The sequence below is a fragment of the Pristis pectinata genome, chromosome 7, assembly GCF_009764475.1.
Source record: "Pristis pectinata isolate sPriPec2 chromosome 7, sPriPec2.1.pri, whole genome shotgun sequence".
NCBI lineage: Eukaryota > Metazoa > Chordata > Chondrichthyes > Rhinopristiformes > Pristidae > Pristis > Pristis pectinata.
Window position 1 is genome coordinate 46,406,751 of NC_067411.1, and position 20,956 is coordinate 46,427,706.

The 20,956-nt window shown below is 40.3% G+C and overlaps 1 protein-coding gene across 1 annotated transcript in view; it reads right to left on the minus strand.

The window, feature by feature from the left end:
• The window catches only part of LOC127572646 (leucine-rich repeat and immunoglobulin-like domain-containing nogo receptor-interacting protein 2), a 124,699-nt gene that overhangs the window by 23,116 nt on the left and 80,627 nt on the right, over positions 1-20,956 (minus strand). The gene's annotated exons all lie outside the window — the stretch shown is intronic.

Below are 20,956 nucleotides of genomic sequence, written 5' to 3' on the forward strand. Positions count from 1 at the left end.
GAAAAAGTTAAACCCAATTTTACACGTGAATTAACATTCAGTATATCATTTCCAGAGAATTCTCAGAAATGCTCTGGACATAGCCTTGAAACATCAGTTTTGAATTCATTCACAAGACATTAATGGAACATTGACACATAAGAGCGAAGTGTAATCTGTCCTTTTCATCCCACAAAAGGGCTTATATGATCAAATAAATCTTTTTTAAAGTTAGTTATTATCTTTAATGGCATTTATCATTGCTTCTGAGTCCTTTTTTACCCCAACTTCCTAGCATAATCTTTAGTTTATCTCCTTTCACAGACCACACATCACACATCAGCTTGTGAGATCCTTGACAGTCTTAGTCTAGACTCACTTGGCCTCAGTGACCTGCGGTAAACATGTAATGGAGCAACAGTTGTGTTTTTAACTTAGCTTCTGAAATTATAGAACCAAATGTCAGAAGCTGGGTACAATGCTGAGGTCTTAGTCTATTTCACATTACGCACAAGTGATTGGGGATGAATTTCTATCCTGAGCTATTGCAGTGAAACCAATTATAGGAAGTTACCCTCTGAAATTTTGCTTCTGTTCTGTGGGTGACATCATTAGGATAGGATCCTGGAAAATTGTAATTGGCAATTATGAATGTTTGGACCCATACTCACAACATAAAGTGCTAATCTATAATACGATCAGCATTTTATCTGAAGATAATGAACCAGCATTGATTGAACTCTGATTTAAACCACTCCTTCAACATGAACAGAAGATGAATGAATATGCTGGTGTACCCTGATAGGTGAAGAGGTAAAAGAAATACTTGGTAATTTTAGGTCAATTAACCTGATGTGAGGAGAGGGGCATTTCAGGAGACAATAACCTAAGACAGAATTAATTGTAACTTGGATCAATATGGAATAATATTTCAGATTTTCCTAAGAAATACCAATAATTCCATACGGAACAATCAGCAGCATCAGGAACCTTGAGACACTTGTGCAAGCTGGCATGAATGACATAACTACAAACTTCCTGTGATGGGCTCAGTGAGAGGTTGTCGGCTGAGCTCAGTGACTTAGAGCTCCTCGGGGAGTAAAGCCTCTGAGCATCAATTTCCAGTAGCTGTCCACAAGTTACACTGGGAATGCTCACTGAAACTGATTCCATCCGTTTTAATGGATAGGAATGACTGTAAGGAAGAGAAGGGAGCTTCAGGTATCTTTAGTATTTTGAATAACTTGAGTTACCTAATAAAAACATCAAAACAAATTTGTCCATGTTTAATTTTATTAAGCTTTCTAAAAAAAAATTATTGAGGTATTTTAGTAATGTGAATTATTTTAATATTTTTCGAATATTTGTGAAAGCCAGAGACATTTACAAGTATATAAGCTGACTGACACTCTGTTCAGCTTCGCAACAGAGCTTAGCCAGCTTTCAAAGCACTTCTTTGTATGGGGCTTGTTCAAGCCTCAGGGTGTGGTGCCATTTACGACTAGATGGCCCAGGTAAGTGTAGACCTAGCCACTAGGGGAGAGGCAAACCGTGGTGGTTTGCTGTTGCCAGGAGGTTCCAGGCTAATAAGTGAATACCAATATTAATCTGTTAACGGTAAATCATGTTTTACTGCTGTGATGGTGTTTAGGGAAGGCATTATCAAAGAAAGTGCAGTGCATGTTGTGCAAATGGACTTTCAAAAGCTCTTTGATAAAGCTCAACATAATAAGTAAAATTGAAACTCATTGGTTTTAAGGAAGACAGTGTTGCCACGGTGTTGGATGATGAATAGAAAGAAAGAAGCCGCAGCAATGGAGGACTGGTATACAGTGAAGGTACTTGAGGGTTGGAACTACCATTTGCTTTGATATATATTAACAGCCTGAATTTGACTTTAAAGGGCATACTTTCAAAGTTTGCAAATGGTGTTAACTTCTGAAGTATGATTAATTGTCAAGAATGTTGTGATAGTCTTTAGGAAGACAGGCTAGTTAGATGGTAGATATATGGCAGATAGAACAACCTGCTGGGAAAAATGATACAATTAAAACAATTGATATTTTTTAAACTGATGGACTGGAAACTTGATAATGGAATTTAATGGGATTAAAGATGCTTATTGTAGCAATACTAAGAAAAATCTGATCGATCAGTTTACTTTATCTCTGTGACAAGTTTCCATTACCAGACTATCCATTAATCACAGCAGGCAAGCTCATTCAAGCCACGGAGATCACTGGAATGCAAGATAAAGATATTCCACTGGTGAAGGGAGAGGAGGTATTTTTCAGGAGGAATTATTTTGTGTACTTTCTTCAACATGGAACCAAAAACTTGACATACTTAAAGCCTTTACGTAAGTTTTATCTCTAGTTTTCATTTACCCAATGACTTCCCTCAATTTTTATTTCCACTTCACCCACCCTATAATTAGGAGAGGTTTGTAGAGAGAGATGTGTGATTGAAATATCAAGATCCAATAACCTGACCACAGTGACGCAATGCTGACAGCACCTCTCAAACCTGTGACCTCTACTACCAAGATGGACAAGAGCGGTCACCACTACCTGTAGATTTCCCTCTAAGTCGCACATCACACTGACTTGGAAATACATTGTCTTTCATTCATCAATACTGGGTTTAAATCCTGGAAAGCCCTACCCAATAGCATGTGGGAGTACCTTCATCAGAAGAACAGATAGCCCACCTCCATCTTCTCAAGGGCAATTAAGGATGAGAGATAAATACTGACATTGCCAATGAAAATTCAATCCCATTGCCAGCCATTTACATTCTTCAGGAACTAACTAGATGATTTCCAAATCTCCTGCAAAAGGCAAAGGGGTGAGTGGGGGTTAGGCGTATGAGTAGACACAGGCAAAAGTAACACTCAGAGATCATGATTTGAAGGCACGTTGGCTGCTTACCTGACAACAGATCTGAAGAGAGAGGGCAGGCTGGTCAAGTGCTAGAGATCTGCTCTTTTCTGTGGTTCTTGTGTCCCACAAAGAATGGAATTGCTCAATCTGGGGCTCAGAAGTCAGATTAGGACCTGCTGCAACCATATTGTGGTCCAGGGACTTCAGATGTTCCTCTTACTGGGGACAGTCATGTTGCCAATCGGCAGAGCCTTGACAGTCCTCTTTCCAAGCAACCACACCACCTTGAACCCTCCCTATCTCCCTGCTGGTGATCCAGGCCATAGTATAGATTCAGTTCATTGATTAGAGGAATTATTTCAGTTGTTCTGAACAGTATTCACTCCTGAATCAACATTACTAAATCAGATTCCCTGGGTATTATTGCATTGCTGTTTGTGGAACTTGCTGTGTACAATTTGGCTTCAGTATTACAATGGTGACTGTGTTTCAAAGATCCTTCACTGGCTGTATAGCTGCAATATAGGTAATGGAAATGTTTCTTCTAGATCTTCCTGGGAACTTGTCGTTGCCACTCAGACTGGCAGCTCTGGTTGGACACGTTCCAAAGTTTTCATCAGATGACCAAACTTGCCACTGGTCACCTGACATGGTCTTCCTCTACTAACTGGAAAGCAAACAGTCTCTAATGTTACTATATGGTTCTCAACTGTTGGTTAAAGACCTTTTTTTAAGTTTTTCATCTGCACTTATATCATTAAAAACAAGGTATTAAAAAAATTCAGCTGTCGTCCAAGGGGCCATTTCAGCAAAGGCCAAGGCTCCCAGAGGGAGCTGCTTCTGGCAGGGGTTGTAAGTCCAAGCTGTACCTTTCTTTTGTCCCTTCTATAGAGAATTACTGCAATTCAACTGTGCTTGATCACAATATATTGTAAAACATAATGTAAGATAATGACCAGAAATCATAGCAATTTTCAATTCTTTTCAGAATTGATCCCTGGCTGATTATTTAAACAACAGCTGTTTCTTTTGCTGTGTGCTAATTACTTTGAGTGCTTTGCTTCACACATTCCAACTTCTGCTGTGGGAGCTTTCAAAATGCCTTCACCATCATGGAAGACAGGATTTCATATGCAAGAGACACTCTTACTGTAAAATGTGTTAATATGTGATTGTGTAGCAACATCTCAATCGTCCTTACAAACATTTCTGTTGTTTCATATGAACTAACAGAACTGTTAATGTTCTAATATTAACTGGATGGAAATCTTCAGGTGGTTCTTTAACTGAGAGAGTGATGAGTTTGTAGAACTGAATGCAGGTGCAGTGGCTGAGGCAATGAGCATTGATGCAATAAAAAGGACACTTGAGGGAAAAGGAACAGAAGTGTATGGCAATAGTATGTGACAAAGTAAGTTGGAGGGGAGGTGCATGTGGATCAACACATTGGCACAAACCCTATTGGGCTGAATGAACTCTTTATGGAACATTAAGTTCTGAGCAATTCAAAATCTTCAATGGACATTTTTTTTGTTCTAATTGTGTTCTTTCTTGTATAATTTATGTTTATGTTTTTCTTGTGAATGCCGTGTCTCTATTGCTATGTCTCTGTGGTGCTGTTGCTGTAAGTAAGTTTTTCATTGCACCTGTGCATATATGAACTTGTGCATATGACAATAAACTTGACTTTGACAAGTGTGTTCTTCACTAAAACAGAAAGATTCAAAGCAAATGTCAGCTATGGCGTTTGATTTATCACTAACCGGGTCAGAAACTGTCGGGCCCACCTTTAATTGCCCTTGAGAAGGTGGCGGTCAGCCACCTGCTTGAACCACAGCAGTCCTTCTGGTGAAGGTACTCACACAATTCCATAGAGTAGAGTCCCAGGATTTAGAAAACAACGAAAATTAATAATATATTTCCAAGACCTAGCAAAATTCAAATTGGGCATTTGTGAATAGGTTATTGGTGAGAAAATGTTTTTGATTGCTGTGTTGGCAGCAGCTTACACTTTTTTGTGAGTGGGACAATTTTTTACATTTTCCAGATTCCACATTGACTTTAGTTCTACTGGCTTTCCTTGATGCTACCTGGCTCTCAGGGGCAGTCACTTTCATCCTGCTTCAAGAATTCAACTCGTCAGACCATGCTTGCTACAAGGCTGTGATGAGGTCTGGCAATCATGGCAAATTAATTTTCTGGGGAGCTTGAAAGTGGTTCTGACAGCTATGAATCTACTTTGCCAATCTCTTGCTTTATTGGATTGCCCATCAATTGGTTGAGGAAAAGCACTGATTTCAAAATTTTTAATTATTTGGAAAATTATATAAGTAGAGTGATGTTACAGGAAGGACATGATTCTTGACTCAATTGGTCCTCCCTGACTCTTGCCAGATTTGGCTAAAAGTCAGAATCTTATTTATGAACGGAATTCATTTGGTCAAAGTAAAATACTATGGGTGTTGAAAATAAAACAGAAACAAGCCAGAAACACTCAAGAGCTCTGGCAGAGTCCGTGGAGGAAGAAACAGAGCAAAAGTTTCAGGTCCTTGACAGTTGACTGGAACAAATCAGAAACCTGATGGAAATCACCAATCTTATATATTACCTCTTACTCCCTACCCAGAGATATTCCAAACTTGTGTGTATTGACATTTTCTTCTATCTTTTTTAAACATGCCCTGGATGCAATCTTTTCCATATTTGCATTCCACAGATGCTGAAGAAGATTTTGTTTAAATTTGGTATATTTGTTTCATGATTCTCAATTATACACATCTCTTTAAGTCCTTAAATCCACAGTGAACAAAAGACAACTTTAGGCAATGTTTTCTCCAAACCAATGTACTTCTATCAACTTCCCTCTTTTCCTTTTTTTGTTAAGAGAATAAAATCCAAGGATCAACAACAATTTCCATAGCTTGGACTCCCCGAATATAAACTCCTTTCTAATAATTCCAATAATACCTTAGAGTTTTCTGAATCATCATCTTGATTTATTCAGGGGTGGCCGAGTAAGATTGAGGTCAGAGGCCCAGTTATAATGTAATGTTATACCGATGGTGTTCCAGTCACTGCTGTAAGGGCATTGCATATGTGAGAGAGAGAGGGGGGGAGTGAGAGAGAGAGAGGGAGAGAGAGGGAGAGAGAGAGAGAGAGAGGGAAAGAGAGAGAGAGAGAGAGAGAGAGAGAGAGAGAGAGAGAGAGAGAGAGAGAGAGACGCAGCATGGTGCTAGGAGCATTCCTTGATGCTGGAAGATTATCATCAAGCCAGCTGTGGCATTATAATCACCAGCACTCTTAGATGCACCACCTTGCAGTTGAAGGGAAGCTTCCTGTTTAATACCAAATGTTGTGGCGTAGATAAGATTGCAATTTCATCTTGGCTCAAAGCAATTTCTTCTTTCTTTCCTTTTCATTACATTATTAATTCCTTTTGGAAGAGGCTGCAGATCAGCAGCACTTTTGTCATTCCTCTGTGTGATTTCTAACCTAGGGGCATCATGAGGAATAAATGGTGAGCATCAGAGAGATGAAGGAAGTCCTTATCATTCCCCAACAGAAAAGAGCACTGAGGAATAGTTGGACTTCACCCAATTTGTGTAAAAAACAATTACACATGGATGCTTCCCCAAACAATTCTTTGCTGAGCCATAAACAGCTGAAGCCTCTGAAAGTATCAAGGACTGCTTACTTTGATAAGCAATTATTGCTTAGGAAGCTTAAGGGAGATAAGGCTCTGTGGCTGACAGAGGGCGAAGAAGTTTAGGATTTATTTCAACAATAGAGCACAAAGGTCAGCAAATTGAAATGAAAAACCCAGGCGAGGTGGCAATCTGGAATTAAAAAAGAAACTCTAGAAATAAAAAGCAAGTTTGACCTCATTTGGAGTTTTATGTTCAGTTCTGGGAACAATGCATTAATAAGGATGGCAGGTACTTGGAGAAGGTGCAATAGAGTTTGAAGTGGGCCAGTGATGAGAAACTTAAGTGGTGAGACTGGTGAAGGTTCGAGTCTTGATGTGCAAGGGGTGAAAGGTTTCCAGGGGGAGGTGGAAATGTGCAGCTGAGATTTCAGTTGGATCAGCCATGATCTTATTGAATGGCAGAGCAGCTTGAGGGGCTGAGTGGCCTACTACTGCTCCAAATTTGAATGTTCTGCTTCGAACATTGATAGAAATGCACAAAACCATCACTGGTTTTAATGGAGTAAAGAAGAGAATTGATTTCTGGGGACAACGGAATCAGGAACCAAAGAACTCAATGACCAGCAAAAGAATCAGCAGGAACATGAGGAAGCATTGTCTTTACACAGTTTGTCTATGTAATCTTGAATGTATTGTCTGAAAATGCAGTGTAAATGTATTTAACATTACCATTCAAAAAGACATGACATAAATGGAGTAAGGGAGAAAATTGCTGGAGTGTGGGGCAAGATTTGAGGAAAAGGACTAATAGAATAGTTCAACTATAGAGTCAGCACAGGTAGCCAAATATATTATTCTATGTATCTATAAATTTAGACAGAATCAGAATAGAGGAAATGATTGGATATAGTACTGGGAATTGGCTTTATTTAATCGATAAATTGTAGCACCACAATTTTGGTGATCCAACACCAATGCTAATTAATGAATGACACTCTGTTTACAAAATTGACTTCAAATACCCAATGGTGACAGGAGACACCTTCCCTAACAGGTGGAATGCTCCCTGTTAAAATCATCTGGGGAGTAGGGATCATCATCATAAGGGGAGTAGGGATAGCCCGGGAAATTATAGACCGATGAGTCTTACCTCAGTGGTTGGTAAGCTGATGGAGAAGATCCTGAGGGGCAGGATTTATGAACATTTGGAGAGGTATAATATGAGTAGGAATAGTCAACATGGCTTTGTTAAGGGTAGGTCCTGCCTTACGAGCCTGATCGAATTTTTTGAGGATGTGACTAAGCACATCGATGAAGGGAGAGTAGTAGATGTAGTGTACATGGATTTCAGCAAGGCGTTTGATAAGGTACCCCATGCGAGGCTTATGGAGAAGGTGAGGAGACATGGGATCCAAGGGGACATTGCGGTATGGATCCAGAACTAGCTGGCCCACAGAAGGCAAAGAGTGGTTGTTGAAGGGTCGTATTCTAAGTGGAGGTCGGTGACCAGTGGTGTACCTCAGGGATCTGTACTGGGACCCTTACTATTTGTGATTTTTATAAACGACCTGGATGAGGAAATGGAGGGGTGGGTTAGTAAGTTTGCGGACGACATGAAGGTTGGAGGCATTGTGGATAGTTTGGAGGGCTGTCAGAGGTTACAGAGGGACATAGATAGGATGCAGAGTTGGGCTGAGAAGTGGCAGATGCAGTTCAACCCAGATAAGTGTGAAGTGGTTCATTTTGGTAGGTCAAATATGTTGGCAGAATATAGTATTAATGGTAGGACTCTTGGCAGTGTGGAGGATCAGAGGGATCTTGGGGTCCAAGTCCATAGGATGCTCAAAGCGGCTGTGCAGGTTGACTCTGTGCTTAAGAAGGCATATGGTATATTGTCCTTCATCAATCGGGGAATTGAATTTAGGAGCCGTGAGGTATTGTTGAAGCTATATAGGTCCCTGGTCAGACCCCACTTGGAGTATTGTGCTCAGTTCTGGTCGCCTCACTACAGGAAAGATGTGGAAGCCATAGAGAGGGTGCAGAGGAGATTTACAAGGATGCTGCCTGGAATGCGGAGCATGCCTTATGAAAGCAAGTTGAGGGAACTCGGCCTTTTCTCCTTGGAGAGACGGAGGATGAGGGGGGACCTGATTGAGGTGTATAAGATGATGAGAGGTATTGATAGGGTAGATAGTCAGAGGCTTTTCCCCAGGGCTGAATTGGTGGCCACAAGAGGACATAGATTTAAGGTGCTGGGGAGTAGATATAGAGGAGATGTCAGGGGTAAGTTTTTTACTCAGAGAGTGGTGAGTGCGTGGAATGGGCTGCCGGAAACGGTGGTGGAGGCTGATACGATAGGGTCTTTCAAGAGACTGTTAGATCGGTACATGGAGCTGAGTAGAGGACTATGGGTAAGCCTAGTAATTTCTAGGGTAGGGACATGTTCGGCACAGCTTTGTGGGCCGAAGGGCCTGAATTGTGCTGTAATTGTTCTATGTTCTATGTTCTATCCCACTAATTCCTTTTTACCCCTTCATGACATCAGGGCGCTGAGATTTGATTGGCTTTTTCAGTCCAACAGACAAACCCAAAACACATTAATGTATTAGATTAAAAGGTGTCAGCTTTTAACCAAGTCTTACTTTCATTTAGATATTTAAAGGCCACACATTTTTCCTGGTTATAATCAGTGAACGAAAGTACTTCACAGAGATTTGGTGAAACAATCCTTTCCTTTCCAGCACACATCGTATCAAACATTTATGGAATTTCAATAGGGAAAAGTCAATATTACTGAAGTCTTTGTGCTGTCAATACAGAGAAATGAGAAATTCAGGGAAGCAGAACAATGAAATAAGGTCAGGAGATGGTTATGTGGCCCCCTCAGGTCTGCTCCACCATTCAGTAAGATCATGGCTGATCAATGAATTCATCTCTCTATTTTCCTGTTTGATCCCCAGATCCCCTTAATCCCTAAGAATCCAAAATTCAATAGGTCCCACTGTCAACACCTGAATGCAAAATATAAGTTCTACTTCCATCAGAACTGCTGCACTTAACCAATGGAAACAACTGTATGTAATAGACATGAGTTTCTGATGGGTGCTTCCATCTCCTTCTGCATCCCAGAAGGTAGATTAACTGGCTACTGTAAATTACCCCTTAATGTAGGTAAGCAACCAAAGGATCAAAGGGGAGTTGATGTATATATGAGACAGAATACAATGCAGGTGTCAAGGGAAATAAGAAGACCAGGAAATGGGATTGAATCCCGGGAGTTGGCATGGACCCAATGAGATGAATAGTTTCCTTCTGTATCATAATAAGCAACAAAATTTAAAATAATAACAAGGGAGGGGAGAATAACGGATGAAGGTAAAGATCAGGCCACAGAAACCTCTCCAGAAGGACTAAGTTCAGTGAAAAGGTGGAAGAATTTGTTATCTCTACTGCTGCCTAATTTCTGATGGGATCCCCATCCCCCAAATTAAGGACTTCTACAACCTAGAAATACAAGAACTGAGCACTCATGGAAATCACCACCTCTCAAGTTCTTTCATCATCAATAGACCTGAAACTCCCTAACCAATAGTGCCTTTACCAGAGGGCTCAAGATGGAGGTTCACTAGCACTCTCTCAAGGGCAGTTGAGGATGACCAATGAAACATTACCTCAGTGATGGTTGCATCATGTAAGTGAATAAAAAAATCCATGATGCCTAAGTCACTCCTCTATCTGTGGCTAAAGACAGCTCAAATGCCATCTATAAATTTGCCAGTGACACCACTGTTGTTGGTAGAATCTCAGATGGCGATGGGGAGGCGTACAGGAGTGAGATAGATCGGCTGGTTGTGTTGTGTCATAACAACAACCTCACACTCAACGTCAGCAAGACCAAGGAATTGATTGTGGACTTCAGGAAGGGAAAGTAGGGAGAATTCAAACCAGACCTCATTGAGGGGTCAACAGTGGAAAGGGTGAACAGCTTCAAGTTCCTGGGCATCAACATCTCAGAGGATCTATTTTGGTCTCAACACATTGATGCAGTCGTGAAGAAGGCAGACCAGCGGCTCTACTTCATTAGGAGCTTGAGGAGATTCAGTATGTCACCAAAGACTCTTGCAAATTTCTATAGATATATTGGATCCTCCATACCAGCTGGTATGGAGGATCCAATGCGCAGGATAGAAAGAAGCTGCAGAGGGTTATAGACTCAGCCAGCTCCATCACGGGCATAACCCTCTCTGCCATCAAGGACGTCTTCAAGAGGTGGTGCCTCAAGAAGGCAGCATCCATCATTAAGAACGCTCACTATCCAGAACATGCCCTCTTCACGTTACTACCACCAGGAAGGAGGTACAGGACCCTGAAGATACCCCCTCAACATTTTAGGAACAGCTTCTTCCCCTCCGCCATCAGTTTTCTGAATGGTCCATGAAAGCATGAACGCCATCTCATTATTCCTCTATTGCACTCTTTATTTTTGTAACTTATAGTAATTTTTATGTCTTGCACTGCACTGTTGCCACAAAATAACAAATTTCACGACATATGTGAGTGATAATAAACCTGATTCTGATACCCTCTTTCATCTTCCTTAAAGTTGACCCATGCAAAACTGCTGCTTGCATCCTAATTTATGTCAAGATCTCTTCTCTCACTCTAATGCTCATTGACCTACATGGGTCCTCATCCAACAATGCCTTGAAATTAAAGTTCATATCCTTGAGCTCAGATTTCTCCATTACCTCATCACTGACACTACCCTCAATCACCATCTTTCTAATCTCTTCCAGTTCTATGACTCCACAAGATCTCTTTGTTCCTCCAGTTTTGCCTATAATGCATCCCCCATTTCCTTCACAACACTCCATATCTAAGCAATGTTCAGATCACATGCTAAAGGATAATTTCTGTTCTCAATATTTGACTCAATTGTAAGAGATGATGATCTTTAACTGACAAATACAATTTGTCTTCAGCAAATGATGAAGCAAAAAACAAAATAAATTGCAGAACAACGTGGTCCTGAAGTTTAGGTACACAGTATAACGCACAGCCACCACTATCGTAAGTGACTGGAATATATTTCCATTCCATAATTGCTAGAGAAGCAAAACAGTAATAAATAAAAAGAGTTAAACTTTGAAGATTTTTTCAAATTACTGGTGGGTTCAGGGGCTAGAAGGGTGTACTTTAACATTTTTAAATTTGATTCATTAACACATTTTGGAGGGTTTAAAATCCATCCTCTGACTCTGTGTAATTCAATGTTACTACATTCAAAAAACTATCCATGGGGATGAAATCAATGTGTAATTTGATTGTATTGCAATTTGTAAGAGCTAGTGAGCAGGCTAATTGACCCAGTCGTGAACACAGTGATGGCAATCGACTTGAAGTGATTCAGTTCATTTGGTTGGACTTGATTTAGTTGTTCCTGGTTTTGTCTGAGGCAGTGCACAAGGGAGTTGGCAATCCTGCACTAATATTGGAGCCAGGACCTGTGGCAATCATAATCACTTTGGGCAGAGTGAGGAGAAGAAGCATGGAGCAAACAACTACAGGACCAGACATTGTGGACTCTTGTACCAACACCCTGAAACACAGATTGGAGGAATAATACAGAGAGGAATGTGGCTGCCTGGCACCCAGAAATCTTCTCCCAGTTCAAAGATTTGTGATTTCTGGAGATAGATATGTGATCCAATGTGCATGAACTATGATTTTAGATTGATATTAGTTACAATTGGCAGTACCACAGACCTTGTGTATCACTCCTTCTATCTGTGTTCCATGTTTGTGTTTCCCTTTTAAATCCACTTAAAATTGCAAGGCTGTTGGACTTGGAGAAGGGAAAATGCATGAAACAAAAGGACTGAAATTTGCCCTCATACACTAATAGTGTGATTGTTTCCATTGACTTCAATGGAAGGGAATTTCAGAGGCCAAACATGTGTTATAACACTGCACAATCAGTGCATGCAGTAGAGGACAAATTTCTAGCTGTTTGAATAATTTTCACAGTTCAATGTAAAATGGTAATGTTTTGACATTGTTAGGACTGGTTATAGACTGTAAAGACAGAAAAGTACTTTGGACTTTCCTTTCAATTCAATTTGGTATTGGTTTATTATTGTCACTTGTACTGAGGTACAGTGAAAAACTTGTTTTGCATACTATTTGTACAGATCAATTCATTTCATTACACAGTGCATTGAGGTAGTCCAGGGTAAAAACAATAACAGAATACAGAGTAAAGTGTCACAGCTACGGGGAAGTGCATTACAGGTAGACAATAAGGTGCAAGGTCATAACAACGTAGATTGAGAGGGCAAGAGTCCATCTCATTGTATAAGGAAACCATTCAATAGTCTTATCACCGTGGGATAGAAGCTGTCCCTGAGCCTGGTGGTATGTGCCCTCAGGATCCTGTATCTTCTGCCTGATGGGAGAGGAGAGAAGAGAGAATGACCCGGATGGATGGGGGTCTTTGATTATGCTGCCTGCTTCACCAAAGCAGCGAGAGCTATAAACAGAGTCGATGGAGGGGAGGCTGGTTTCCGTGATGTGCTGGTCTGTGTCCACGACTCTCTGCAGTCATCCTGGACAGAGCAGTTGCCATACAAAGCCGTGATGCATCCAGATAGGATGCTTTCTATGGTGCATCGTTAAAAGTTGGTGAGTGTCAAAGGGGACTTGCCAAATTTCTTTAGCCTCCTGAGGAAGTAGAGGCCCTGGTGAGCTTTCTTGGCTGTGGCATCCACGTAGTTGAGCCAGGACAGGTTATTGGTGATGTTCACTTCTCTCAACCCTCTCGAACTCAGCACCATTGATGTAGACAGGTGCATGTACACCGCCCCTTTTCCTGAAGTCAATGACCAGCTCTTTTGTGTAACTTCCATACACACAATTGCAGAGCATATAGCAGATGAATAAATTTGGCTCATCTAGTCAGTGCTGGCATTAATGCTCCACTTGAACCTCCTGTCACCCCTCCATCTGAAACTATCAGTACATGCTTTCACCCACATATGTTTGCCTTGGTCTCCCTTAAATGCACTATCCTTTCCTTAAATACCTGCATGTATACAAGGACATGGTTACACTCCACGGGCGAATGAGTTTTAAAAATGAGTTTCCTTTGGAATGCACCACATCTAAACCTATTCCAAGGATTCACTTAGGTTCAATTACCAACATAGGTCACTGAATAATGACCAAGAAGGGAACACTTACATTGTTATCTCCTCCTTTGTTCACTGTGCCAGGAGGAAGTGTAGCCTTCGTTCTACTCTATATTGAGATTAGCTAATCCATAACAAAAGGTTTCTCTCTTTGTAGAGATAAGCAAATGAATGAGGAACCTATTCTCTCACTTTTCACTAGGGACTATTTTGATTACATAAATATGTATTGATCCTCACCTTGTGTGATTTTCTGTAATGAATTGTCTTTATATGAATGCCTGCTGCTACTATGGTTTACTGTGCAACTGGCGCATTAATGCAGCAATGATAGTTTACTTAATGATTTTTGAAACCAATATAAGTGTACCGATTATTTTTAACAGTGATAAACCAATCGACTGGTTCACAACATCTGCAGAATGCTATTGTATAAAGAAGTGACTTCATTCAAATCTAAGTGAGCAGCAAAGGAGAAACACCTTCGAGAATATAAATTAGAAATGCAGAATGTATTCATTCAGATGCAGCATGCATTGCTGCAATAATGTTGACAACTAGGTTTCAGGTTCTTCCATGGTCTTGACTCTCCCAACCTCTATAATCACCTTCAGTCCTACAAACCTCTCCAGTCCTCTGATTCTAGCTTCTTTAACTATTCCATTATTGTCAGTAGTGCACTTGGCTGCCAAGATGCTAAACTGAAATTGCTAACCAAAATATTTTTACTTTTCCACCTCTCTTTCCTCTTATGCTGCTTAAAAACTACCTCTTTGATCATGATACCATATGTGGATTTTCAGCAATTTTTTTTATTTGATTCCGGCCCTGAAAATGCATCTTGAAATGTGGTGACATGAAATTTCTATATCTGAAATTAATTGCCATTGTATGTTATTGTTTTCCCCAAGTAAACCATCTTCTTTTAGAAAACACACATTTTCCACTCAGTGGGCTGTTCAGATTGATTAATTCTTGCAAAAAGGGCAAGTAGTTGCTTTGTAACACACATTTATTTATGGTATTTGTGCCCATTCCAATGAACCATATGATATCCAGCTTTGTAAGCCAATCAGCAAATTTTGATGACTTTCTTGAGAAGGTTATGTCTAACACTTGCCTGACCAGTTCAATGACTTGATTATATGGAAGGCAAGTTCCTTTGGGTGCCATTTCAAATTTTAAAAAGGAATCATCATGCTGTAATTTAGTTTCTTATTCACTATCTACCAGCACCCAACCATGTAATCTCTAATGGGTCTCAAATATAAATCACACAAAACACATTTAAATAGAATGAAAGAGTTATTTGTTGCTCTGATTTGTGGGCACACATGTGGGGAATGACATTTGAAGCATTGCATGCCACACCGGAGAATATTCAGGGAACTGCAACAAAAGTTGTTTCTGGGGAAGAAAATTATGGGAATTACACACAGGCCCGTATTTGGTTTCACTTTATTAACAGGTATGCATGAAACTACAATTATTACTCTATTGAAAGAAATGCAGAGATTGCATTAATGCAAGGAAATATTTTAATGAATGGAATTTCTTGGCTACACGGGCAACATACTAAGCTGAGGAAGCTATCAACCAGACTCTCACTTCACTGCCTAGATGCTTAACAACTTCTGTTCTTCGTTTTAAGATGTACCTTTCTTCATGAACTTGTTGTCATTCAAAATTTCATTGTGCATATTTTAACTTATACTTAAATTGATTCATAACCCCCATGGTCACTGAACTATAGTGGAAACTCTGTCTAGTAATGCTCTAATTTTAAAATTCTCATTCTTGTTTTCCAAGCTCTCCGTGGATTTGCAACCTATACCTACAACATTTCTGCTACCTCCCCCAGTCCTACAATCTTCCACAATCTCTGCACTTCTCCAATTTTGACCTATTATGCACTTCCTATTTTAATCACTCTGTTGCATCTTTGGCAGCCCTGCTTTCAATTATTTTGGTGCACATCTTCAGAATCTCCTTGTCCTCTTGCTCACAACCTCTTCTGTCTCTGCACCCCAGTTCTCTCCCTCCCTATTTCTACTTTGATACAATTTCTTAAAAAACACTTCGGTCCTGTTGTTCTCTTTTGTGATTTAGAATGCTCCAGGGGATATTATACTGAGGCAAAGATGTTACTCATATGGAAGTTGTCAGTGATGTATGTGTGTTTCAACTTCCATTGTCCTGCTGTAATCCAACAATCCTATTACACAAAAATATTTCTCACAGCTTCACTTTCTCCCTCAATAAATTTTAATGAAAAAGCCCCAAAACAATTACACTTCAGCCAATAAATTAAGCACCGGCATGGCCATTGTAATAGCCTTTACAATACCCCAAAACAAAATTAATCATGTTAAAAAAAAGACAAAATCACCACTACCTTCAGGAAAAGTGCAAACAAACAGCAAGACTTGTCCTGCCGAGCCTGAGTAATTTCAGGACTCCTGAACTCACTTTCCCTCTGCTTATGTCAATTGTTAGGGCTCTCGCTGACTCCATGATAAGATGGGGCTTGGGTCCTGCTCCAGCAATTTGAACATGTCCACTGTGGCGAGCTATGCAGTGCAATACTGAGGGAGTGCTGGGGGTGAAAGTTAAACTGAGGCTACATCAATCCTCTCTGATGAATGTTAATTGTATTATTTCAAAGAAGAGGTTACCCTCAGCAGCTTGCTCAATATTTATTCCTCAGTAAACAATACTAAGAAAAAATATACAGTCATTATTATATACAGAGAGGATTGTTATTTGAGGGAGCTTACAGTGTGCTGACATGTCAGTAATAGCGCAAAATGTAGAAGCTTCACTTCTGAATCAGACAACTGTGGGTCCAAGATCCACTTCAGAGACTTAGCACAAAATTCTACACTGACACTCCAGGGCAGTACTGAAGGAATACTTTACTGTTGGAGCTAAAAACAAACAAATTGCTGGAGGAACTCAGTGGGTCAGGCAATATCTGTGGAAGGAAATGGACAGTTGATGTTTCGGGTTTTGAACCCTTCATCTGGATTGCCTTCATGAGATGCTGGCTGACTGGCTGAATTCCTCCAGCAGTTAGTTTTTTTGCTCCAGGTTCCAGCATCTGCAGTCTCTTGTATCTACATCTCACTCCTGTTGGAGCTGCTGTCTTTCAGGAGGGTTGTTAAACAGAGACTCTATCTGCACCCCCATGACAATGCAAATGATCCAATGACACTATTTCAGAGAAGGTTGGGTGTATGTATTCGGGGGGGGGGGGTGGGTGGTGGGATTTATCACAATTGTTCAAAAGCATTTTATCTAGCTTTCCTCACGTTGATGCTTGTCAGAACTTCCTGTGCACAAATTGGCTGTTGCATTTCCTACATTACAGAAATAAACCATACTTCAAGAATAATGCATTGGCTGTAAAGACCCCTGGGATTTTATTAAAGGTATATATTTCATATTTTCAACAGTAATTCTGTCTTAGCTGTGTTTTGTTGGCTATTAAGAACTTGGAGACAGGCTGAGTTCCTGCAAGGGCCCTGTAGGGAGCTGACTTCCCACATTTGAAAGTCTGGTATAATGGCCTTAGGGTAAACATGTTATGCATGAGCAGGAGTTAACATCTGAGGAAATGGTATCATCATTCATTCCATGCTCCCACTGTCTGGGGCATTCAGCATTCTATAAACATTGGATCATTGTTTTGGGTCATTACCAGATCAGGGCCCAGCAATTTTCTTGCTGTGGAAGTAAACTAAATGTGGGAATAACTAAGAAAGAGAAAATGCACCAAGAGAAGCAAGGAGAAAAATCAGTGTAGCTGCTGTTGGGAGTTGCTGATTGATCAGATTAGCAAAAAGCAGAAAACTGTTGAGACCAAGAGATAGCCAGTGAAAGCTCATGCACTTACTGTTTGTGCCAACCAGGGGCCAAATCTCTGCAATTTAAAATGAGGAAGTAGTACAGAAAGTTGTGATTGTTGTAAAGTTTAGAGCTACAGGCATATTCCTAATCTACTTGAAATAGATATTGTGGGGGTCAGTGGGAATTGCCAATTAAATCACTTTAGAACATAGAACATTACAGCACAGTACAGGCCCTTTGGCCCACAATGTTGTGCCGACATTTTATCCTGCTCTAAGATCTATCTAACTCTTCCCTCCCACATAGCCCTCCATTTCTCTATCATTCATGTGGCTATCTAAGAGTCTCTGAAATGTCCCTAATGTATCTGGCCCCACAACCTCTACCAGCATTGCATTCCACACATCCACCACTCTCTGTATGAAAAAACTTACCCCTGACATTCCCTTATATCTTCCTCAAATCACCTTAAAATTATGCCCCCTTGTGTTAGCTATTTTCACTCTGGGAAAAAGTCTCTGACTGTCCACTCGATCTATGCCTCTTATCATCTTGTACACCTCTATCAAGTCACCTCTCTTCCTCCTTTGCTCCAAAGAGAAAAGCTCTAGATCACTCAACCTATCCTCATAAGACATGCTCTCCAATTCAGGCAGCATCCTGCTAAATCTCCTCTGCACCCTCTCTAAAGCTTCCACATCCTTCCTATATTGAGGCGACCAGAACTGAACACAATACTCCAAGTGTGGTCTAACCAGAGTTCTATGGAGCTGCAACATTACCCTGTGGCTCTTGAACTCAGTACCCCAACTAATGAAGGCTAATACACCATACGTCTTCTTAACAACCCTATTGACCAGCACGGTAACCTTGAGGGACCTATGGATGTGAACCCCAAGATCCCTCTTTTCCTCCACACTGCTAAGATTCCTGCCATTAACCTTGTATTCTGCCTTAAAATTCGTTCTCCCGAAGTATATCACTTCACACTTTTCTGGTTTGAACTCCATCTGCCACTTCTCGGTCCAGGTCAATGTCCTGTTGTAATCTACAGCAACCTTCTACACTATCCACAACACCACAAACCTTTGTATCATCAGCAAACTTACTAACCCACCCTTCCACATCCTCATGCAAGTCATTAATAAAAATCACAAAGAACAGGGGTCCCAGAACAGATCCCTGCAGAACACCACTGGTCACCGACCTCCAGGCAGAATACGCTCCATCTACCACCACCCTCTGTCTTCTATGAGCGAGCCAATTCTGAATCCACACAGCCAAGTTTCCCTGGATCCCATGCCTCCTTTATTGAGAGTTATTCTCTTAAACTTGAATAAATATGCTGTTTCTCACAGCATCATTTAGAAAAGCTAAATTCCTCCTACCTAATCTATTTTTGATGTTAGATTGCAACAAGATTAATTTTACTCCGGTTCAACCTCAGAATTTTGGTTTGATTGGTGCTCTGGTTTTTGCATTAATGCCCAATGGCTCCAATTAATTAGGGAATAAATATATTTAAACAACCATCATGCCCAGATTGAATGCACATGAACAGCTTTTCCACTGAGTCCTAATAATGGAAATCTTTTTCACCCACACGATATGTATGCTTATCATTGGTCACTGAAGAACAAGTCAATTACTTGGTCTAGTGTTTTGCAGACTGATGAATTCTCTTGGGCTACAATTTGGGCATCACTTGAGAAAGGTTAGTGATGAAAGTCAAAGGAAGGTCAGTCAGAAGTGTCTCCAGTTCTTTATATAACCTCTCCTCATCAGTCTCCCATGGTCCCAATATTAATACACTTGCATGCTTGATGAAGATTTCTTTTTGAACGTACAATGCATCAACTCTCCAGGATATTGGCTAATGTGGTCAATACTTAGTTGTGTTCCATTCATCTCTGGATCCTTAAAGTAAGCAACTTTGTGCATTGATTTGGTTTGGACTACTGGTGAAACACTTGCATGTTGGAGTTCAGTACCGACTGCAGCAGAGAAACAGATCCTCAGGGTCACATAAGAAAATACTCCTGTTAGATACATTGGTGATATCGCAATTTTGGGGTAGTTAATTCTCTGGATCTGCAATCACAGTGCAAGTGAAATAGATTACTTACAAATGGATGATGTCTCTCATTTCAGCATAAGCTTTACTTTATCATAATATGTTCTTGATTTATAATTCTTCAGCAAGAATCTATGCATCCTTATTACCTTGCAGGACAAAAGTAATATGGATGACTATCTGATGACTATCTCCAAAATGGCTTTATGAAGGTGACAATGGCAACTTAGTGACAACAAGGCCATTTCACAGAGCTGTTAAGAGTCAATCATGTTGCACATTTCAGTGGATCTGGTGTCAAGTCCATTGGGAAATGAGATAGGTTTTAGAACAATCATGTGGTTTCATGGCTTCCTTTACTGATACTAGATTAATTTAATTTAATTTGATCTCCCCACATATCATGGTTGGTTTAGAATTCATGTCTCTTGATCATTTGTCCGGGTCCCAAGAACACAAGTCCAGTAGCATAATCATGATGGTTACCACACAGTCTCCTTAGTAACATGCATGTACGACCAAAGATGGATAATAAAGAGAGATGGATATTAGGTTGGAGAAAAAGGACACAATTTGCAGGAGCCTCTAGGTGCAAATTGACAAAAAGTAAATAAGATTAGAGAAATAAATGCATGACTCAAAGATTGATATAGGAGAAATATATTTCAATTCACTGGGCATTGGCACCAGTCCTGGGGAAAGAGGAAGCTGTTCCATTGGACAGACATCTTTGAACCATGCTCAGTCCAGTGCCCAGGTGAATTGCATAAATAGGGAAGAAGAAAGGGCTTTAAACTAATTAAAGGTGGTGGGTTGGGGAGGAGCTGGTGGTGAGGATTCTCACAATGGGAAGTTCAATAATTCAAAAGAAATGAGAGAGCAGGATAGTGAAGGGGAAAATTAAAATCAAAGCATGATAGGATGGAGCAGAAAATATAAGCAAAGGATGTGTGGCAGAAAGTAAATTTGGAGTAATAACTGCAAAAACTCAAAGCTTAAGGCTCTTAATCTGAATGCACGTAGCATTTCTAACAAGATAGATGAGTTGACAGCACAAGTAATAACATATGGGAATGATCTATTGGCTATTACAGAGACAGGGTTGTAGGAGAAACTGGTTGAGGACCTCAACGTTCCAGGTTATTCATGGTTCCAAATGAATAGGCAAAAAGGGAAAGTTAGTGGGGTAGCTTTGTTAATCAGGGAAGATATTTGAGCAGTGACATAGTTGCAATGGACAATGATGTGGAATCAGTTCAGGTGGAAATAACAATTAGCAGGGGAAAGAAGATGAAGATGGGAGTAGTCTATAGGCTTGCTGATATGAGAAAGTATCAAA